Genomic DNA, 7,457 nt, shown 5'->3' with positions numbered 1-7,457 from the left:
TAAATTTTCATTTATGTGACGTGAATAATGAGATGAGCCATCTGTTGGAGATCACTATCAACACGGTGTAAAATAATTCAAATGGGAAACTAGAGCCAAGTTTAATCCAAATAGTGAATTGACAGAGAAATGTAGGTGCAAAAGCAACCAGATCGAGGTGGAGTTGTAGACACAATATATTTGGACTGCCTGAGTATTTGCATATAGATTAAGCTTTAAACAGAATATACACATAGATAGATGAGTATGTTTACCTAATTTTTCAAATTCAAATTTAGAAGATTTGCTGCTTTTTAAATCTTTAAAGGTCTAAGGCTCCAGGACACTGTGGTGAGAAATTTTCACTATTTTCCGACAGTTTATGGCCAAAAACAATAGATTAATCAGTCAATAATGACACTAATCACTAACTGAAGCCCCACTGGTAACCACTACTGCCGTAAATGAATAAATAAAGTACAAAACATAAAACAGACTTCAGACAAAACGAACAATCTTGAGCCACACTGCCCCCATGATCGTACTTTAGAGCATCATTACCCAAGAGGAAACACAGACCAACACAAACAAACCAGTTAACAGGTAGCTGATATCATGTCACTACATCACGTCCATTAAAGCGAGGAGGTCGACTTTCTTTTGGGATTTTGTAGCCTACATGTTCCTCCTCTGCCGGCAGTGTGCCCAGAGCTGCATCTTTAATGGTCCACATTCTTAATTAACAGTCTCCGCAGCACGTCATATGAAGCAGCAGTACACTCTGACAGCACACCTGCCGCACGTCTGCTCTAACCTTATAACTGCTCCTGGATCTGCAGGCAGTGTAAGTGGGAGGCTGAGACACCACTCTGGGCACAAACAGACGCGCCTGTGGGAGGGTCGCAGTAATAAGAAGGTGAGCATAGTGTTCCAGTGTGTTCATTCCCCAACCTTCACAAATCCATCCCTTTACTATCTGCAGGCAGGAGGGCCTCGCAGCTGGCAGCAATGTACTGAAACCTCATTGCAGCATTCATTAGGACACTTTTCTCATCACGTCCATCTCTAACCAGCAAAATGACATTCACTCTGTCTGGATACGCAGACCAGCACCTGATCAATACAATCCACTGTTAAATCCAATCAATTGGCAGCGTGCCTTGGAATTTTAGGAGACATCATCAGCTTTACGCAATGTTTTTTTTCATTACCACAGACATCAAAGGTAAACATTATATTTTTGTGTACGATTTCCATCTGCAGGGGACCAGAATTCATTGCAGCCACCTGTTACGTCTTTAAGAATCTTTATTTAGTCAAATATAATGATGTACTCCAGCATTTGGAAAGAATAATGTATGGATTCAAAAAGTCCTTCATTTGGAATGTGACAGTCTGAGTCTATGAAAAAAGTTTTTCAGTCTGAAAACAATATTTCCTTTGAGATTACAGACACAATCCTGCAGCGTTTCCTGGCTCATTGCGGACTGTTAGACAGCCACAGCTGAAAGCACACCCCTGACACCCATAAACACAAGCCAGAAGCACCTGATCGGCATGCCGGCAATGTAGCGAACTGCCAAGTCCTCGTCAAGTTGATCCACTGTTTAGACAGATGAATTTTCTCCGTTATTGCTGATTATATTCACAGAGATCAATAATAGCCACAAGGGGTTGTCAATGAATACAACACAGGAATCTTTCACTTAACTTTTTGTTTGCTTTTCTCGCATCTTGTATCAAATATTCTGACAATTTCATTAAAAACAGTGATATAAAATCGTCTTGCCTCGAGTCTTTGTCATGTTCTGTCACTTCATGGTCACATTTTCCCGCGGTGAGCTGGTGAAAACATACCAGCTGCAGAGGAAATTTCTAGTTTGAGAAAAAAATAAATAAATGACTGAAGGCAGGATGGCATTGTGCCAAAGTAGCAATTAGAATGAATAGTTACGGCACAGACAGACCTTCATTTAGCTGGTGACAAGTGCTCATACAGCCCAGGTTGGAGCCATGTTTAAAAAGTACTGTGCCTTAGACTCCTGAGTGGTGGTGAAAAACACTGTCTGTTCCATGTTGCTGCTGCTGCTGAGAACTAAATGACCTTCTAAACAACTTACTGGAGCACAAGCAAACCATAAATCAGCCATTTGCATTTTAGATTATATAGTAAAAGAGTAGCAGAGACCTAAATGAGAGGATCATTATCACTCTGTCCAATGCGAGTGATATCAATCTTCTCATCCAACTCTTGGCAAGAAAGCAATTTAGTGCATTTCCCCCAAATTTCAAACAATTATCTTAATGTTATGTCATTTGTCTTCTATTCTTTACTGCTGCGCCCAAGTAAATGCACACACGTTGACGGAAAGACTCACGTCACCAGTGTCTTGTAATCACATGCTGACCCTTGACCTCTCCCCATGGGTGACCCTCAATCCAGCATCAATAATAATATTGCTCGCCCTGATTGATTCAGCCTAATGCTGCACCAGCATGTCTGTCCACTCTCTCACTCACTCAGCGGTGAGAGCGGAAGAAGTAGCACTCAAAAAAATCGATTCTGTACATTATCAGGCGGGAAATACTGTTCAGACGCTCTGCACAGCGTCAGCTAACTTAACTTGGCACTGGTTTTTGTCTGAGCTTTTAACTGGTTAAACAACCTTTAAATAACACAGTTAAGTGCATCAAATTGTGAAACAATTTATTAATATAAGTAGCAGACAGACTGACAGACACCTAAAACAGAGATAGATTTAATTCCATTCAGCTATGGGCTGTAAATAAAGTTCATTTTCCAAGCACAAACAAGTCCAGAGAGCTGAAAGAACATCATCATGTAGGCTCTATGTTTTTTTTTTATTGTGTGAGATACAATAATCAGCCTAAAAAGGTATAAAATTAAGGCATTAAAGCCTTTTCAGCTGCTAATAAAAGGGAACTAGTGGCCTGTGGCTTTTATCATTTCCTAATTTAGGGGTTAATCATTATTTAAATGGTTTAAAAGCCTTTTCCTCATCTTTAAATGAAAGTTGATTTTGTTTTGGCCGTCACACAAGTACTCTCCATTGACAAAAGCTGGTTCTACGACCAGAGCTGACAGTTCTGGGGTAAATCCTCTCGCTTCCTCGTCTGTCATGTTTCCCTGCTTTCACTCAGCCCTCCTCCCCGCACACTTGGCTCACGTTCCTGACCTTCTTTCCCTCAGTGTCTTCCTCCCTCCGTTCGATCTCTCTCTCTCTAATTACAAGAAGCTGAGAAGAGCTTAAAGCTGACATCTTTTCTGCTTTTTTCCCCTCTCCTCTCTCTCTCTCACTGAGTCTATCGTCTAAATACTTAAGGTTCCCATTGGCCATATGGTGGTATAATCTAGCCTCCTTGATTTAAAACGGCAGAGCTCGCGGCTGTGGGCTTCACTGAGGATTTCAACGAATACAATGAAGCAGATTAGAAAAGACGGGTAGATTAGAAGAGACACTAAACAGCAGTGAGGATGTAGCGGAGGCCATACTGGAAGCATGGACACCTGCTCTGATGTGGGGCGACAGGAGGTGGATGTTTTGAGCAAGAACTCTGCAGCGAATGAAAATGAAACAATTATCTGATTAATTGAAAAGTAAAGCGACAACATATGTACTGAATGATAATTTTAAGCACTTTATGCAATAAAAGTGCCAAACATGGAGGTTTCTGCTTTTCTAGTGTGAGGATTTGCAGCTTTTTTGACATCAATTCGATTTATTTGGCAGTCACGTCTATGAAGTAGTATTTCAGCGTCTCATCTTTCCAACATTTGCATGCGGGTTTTATTCAAAAATGAATAAATTATTCAAAAGTTGTTGACTCCACTTATTTCTAATCACCTTGCCTCCTCTCAGGTAACGAAGGGGTTGAGGGAATTGCTCAAGGAGACTTAAACACACAGGAAGTCTGCTTAAATTCAAATAAAACCTGTTAAATTACACCGAAAACTTTGACCTTGAAGTGATCACGTGATCTCGTTTACTGCTACAGCTCCTAAAAGCTCGCTCGTCTTGTGATGCGTCTCCTGCTGTGAGGTAGGGCTGAAACGGTTAATTGATCGCCAGAAAAATTAAAATCAGTCGAAAACATGTATTTTGCTGCTTTTCTATGTTTTGGATTATTGTAAATTAGATAGCTTGAGGCAAAATGACATTTGGAGATGTCACCTTGAGCTCTGAGACACTAAGAGAGATATTTTAGAGACCAAATGAGTAATAGATAATATCTTTTTTTATTATTTTGATATCAGTTATAGAAATAACTGTTAGGATGTATAAATCCTGGCAGGGTTAGTACAGCTGTCAGATGTGTGTTCTTTACTGTTGTGTCAGTGGTTTTTAAAATCATTTCATGTTTCTCCTCCTGGTTTTCCCCTGGCTGGTGGTGCTAACATCAGTGTGCTGGATCATGGCAACATTTTATATTCGCTTGCCTCAGACACTGAGCATCACAGAGCACTAAACTTTACAACTGACAGTAAAATCTTCACCGATTGTTCCCTTTTATGTTTTCTGCTGGTTAACTCTGTTCCTGGTGTCCCTCTGGCTCTTCCTCATTCATCGTCACAAAACTTGACGACTGCGTCAAGATTATTCAGCCCACTACTGAAGGCAGTCAGCAGTCGAGGCAGCGTAGTACTGTATCATACCGACATTGTGTACGGAGAGCTTAACCCCACGTCACTGCCCTCTCCGCTCACACAACAAAAAAATGCACAAACGCCACCTGTTTCCCAAACTCAATTGCTGTTGGACGGATCCCGAGAGGGACACAGAGAGGGGCGAGGTCGGTGACACACTGCTGATGCCATCTGCCAACCACTCTGTGTGTGTGTGTGTGTGTGTGTGTGTAGTCCATCCACTACCATTGATGCCTCCCACACGGCTGATCTGACATATTTAGATACAACAGATTTCATCCCAAACTAAGTTGCCTGCTGTACATTTCGCAGAGGCATTAAGATAATCTATAGCAGCTCCACGAACGATATTAAAGACATGAAATTAAACACTCTCTACTCTATATTGCACATCTGCATCCCAATTCAGTCTTTGAAATGTCAAATTGCAGGGAAAAAAAAGTCTCAAATGTCTCGTTTTGCTCCACTAAAAGTCAAAAACTCAAAAGACACTCAATTTAAAAATGAGCCATGACAGAGAAAAGCAGCAAATCCTCTCATCTGCACAGCTGGAGCCAGAGAGCGTTTGGTGTTTCTTCACCATTTCAAATAACAAATAACAAAATAGCTCCAACCTTAAAGTCAGTCAGCAGCTGAAACGGTGTGCAGAATCTTAATGGAGGAGAAGCAAAAGCTCCTGAATAGAGGTTCATCCTTATTACCATGCAGCTACCTTGATATTTAGTTGAGATATTGAATTAAAGAAAATGTAGTGAAGAGGTCGTCAGGAGCCAGGCAGCTTTTTAGATGAACATCACTTCAGAGCACCTTCAACACGCCCACTCTGAATCAACACAGCAGGATAAAGACTCACTTCTTATGCTGGGAGATTGAATTTGGCTGCATGTTTGAGGTGAAGGAAACCCGGCCTTTGGGTGCCTCCTCTTCCCTCATGAAGCAGTTTCAGAATTTGAAGAGCCGAATGGGTTTTAGGGACACAGGACCTTGGCATGATGGCTAGTTGGGAGACAAACTTTAGAGGCTTTTCACTGGTGGTTGATGTTAAAGTCAGACTGCAAACAATGTCCTCTTCCCCATCAATATGATTAATTTGCATTAAAACACATTTTTAACCCAAATTCATGACAAAATAAGTCTTCCTCTTAACCTCTGACAAGACTGATGCACATGACTCCTTGGGTCTTGTTTACTAAAGCCTGACCTTCACTGAATCTCTCTGGCTCTGCTGCGTCTCTAATGAAGCCATAAAACCTAAAACCCTGTCCTGTCCTGCAGCAAAACGTGACTGAGTCGGAGCTGAAGGCCTGTCCTGCAAACCAGCTCTCCAGAGCTGAGTGTGGCACCATTGATCAGAAGGACAATGATCATTTTTTTAGCCATTTATTAGCCCTCATTAGTGTGCTGCACAGTCAGACACATCCACATGGTTCTGCACAAGACTCCATTTGAAAAAAAGCCTAAATAACAACATGCATTATATAGAGTACAAGCACAAAACAAAGTGAGGTTCTCCTATTTATTTAGTGCAGTATTTGAGTAAACTGAGACTGGCTGACTGTGTCAGAGCTGTGTGTCAGACATATAAATAAACAGTGTTCAGAGTTCAGTCAGTGCGCCCCAGAAAGCATCCTTACCTTGTCCAGGCTCCTCTCAGCCTCAGTGTGCGTCTTTCTCTCTCTCTGTTGTCCGTCCCTCCCTGAACCCCACGCCGCTCCGCTTCCAACACGAGTCTGTCCTCTTTTTGTGTTGTGCTTCCTCTCTCCTCTTCCTCCTCTCTCCCTCTCTCTCTCTCCGTCTTCAGCTGACTGGCACTCGTAGCATTTTATTTCTCTGCTCCATCCAGCCTACCGCTCAATGGGCCTCCCCTTCCCCCTCAGTCTGTCTGTCTGTCAGCTCTCTCTCTCTGTCTCGCTCTCTTTGTGCTGCCTTCAGGAGCACCTCGTAATCTATAACATCCCAGTTTAAAAATAAACACCAATACTGCGGTTGTCTTTGATGGGAGCCCCCAGGTTTATTGCATTGTTTGGCTTTTCAGTAAATATTTTCTAAGGAATTTGCACCACTTAAGTATTACATGTCCTGCATTACTGTGGATGAGCATCTGGCAAAAATTGTTATTTTAGTTTTACTTAGTTTTACATGGTATATGAGACTGAATTGGTGATTAGGTTTAAGTTTTGAAGTACATTATTTCGCTACAAGTAAGAACTGAACAAAAATTGGAAACGGGGATCCATGATGGACACAAAATGTATACGCAAAATTCACAGTATGAATGGAAGCAGATTTCTGTCAGGAAAAGAAATGAATGAAAGACAAATACAGTCAGGATGTGTGAAATTTTTAAATCGTAAAATAAGCCGGAGTTTTGATTTAGTGTCATAGTCAAAATATTAAAATAATTGTGATTTTAGCTAGACTCTGAATTTTATGTCATAATGTGACTGAATGTGTCCTTCATTGATTTATTAAGAGTAAGCACCATACAATCTAAAATATTACCAATCACCTTTAATCTACTGGGCAGCTGAAGTGGCCTGAGACATCATGTCCTTCACACATTAAAGTATTTACAAAGGTATCTGAAACTACACTACTCACAAAAAGTTAGGGATATTCGGCTTTCAGGTGAAATTTCAGGATGAACCACCATCAATACATTTCCTGGTTCAGTTAGAATCGGTATTTAAACAGTCCTCCTCATCATGCTGTTCACATTCTGACATCATGAGACCAAGACGACACCTAACTATTGATCAGCAGCACCTCAACACTGGAGGCTTCAAACAGGTCCTCAGACAGAAGTGCTCAC

Source organism: Pempheris klunzingeri, chromosome 20 (genome assembly GCF_042242105.1).
Source record: "Pempheris klunzingeri isolate RE-2024b chromosome 20, fPemKlu1.hap1, whole genome shotgun sequence".
Classification (NCBI taxonomy): Eukaryota; Metazoa; Chordata; class Actinopteri; order Acropomatiformes; family Pempheridae; genus Pempheris; species Pempheris klunzingeri.
Note: the sequence above shows the minus strand (reverse complement) of the source record.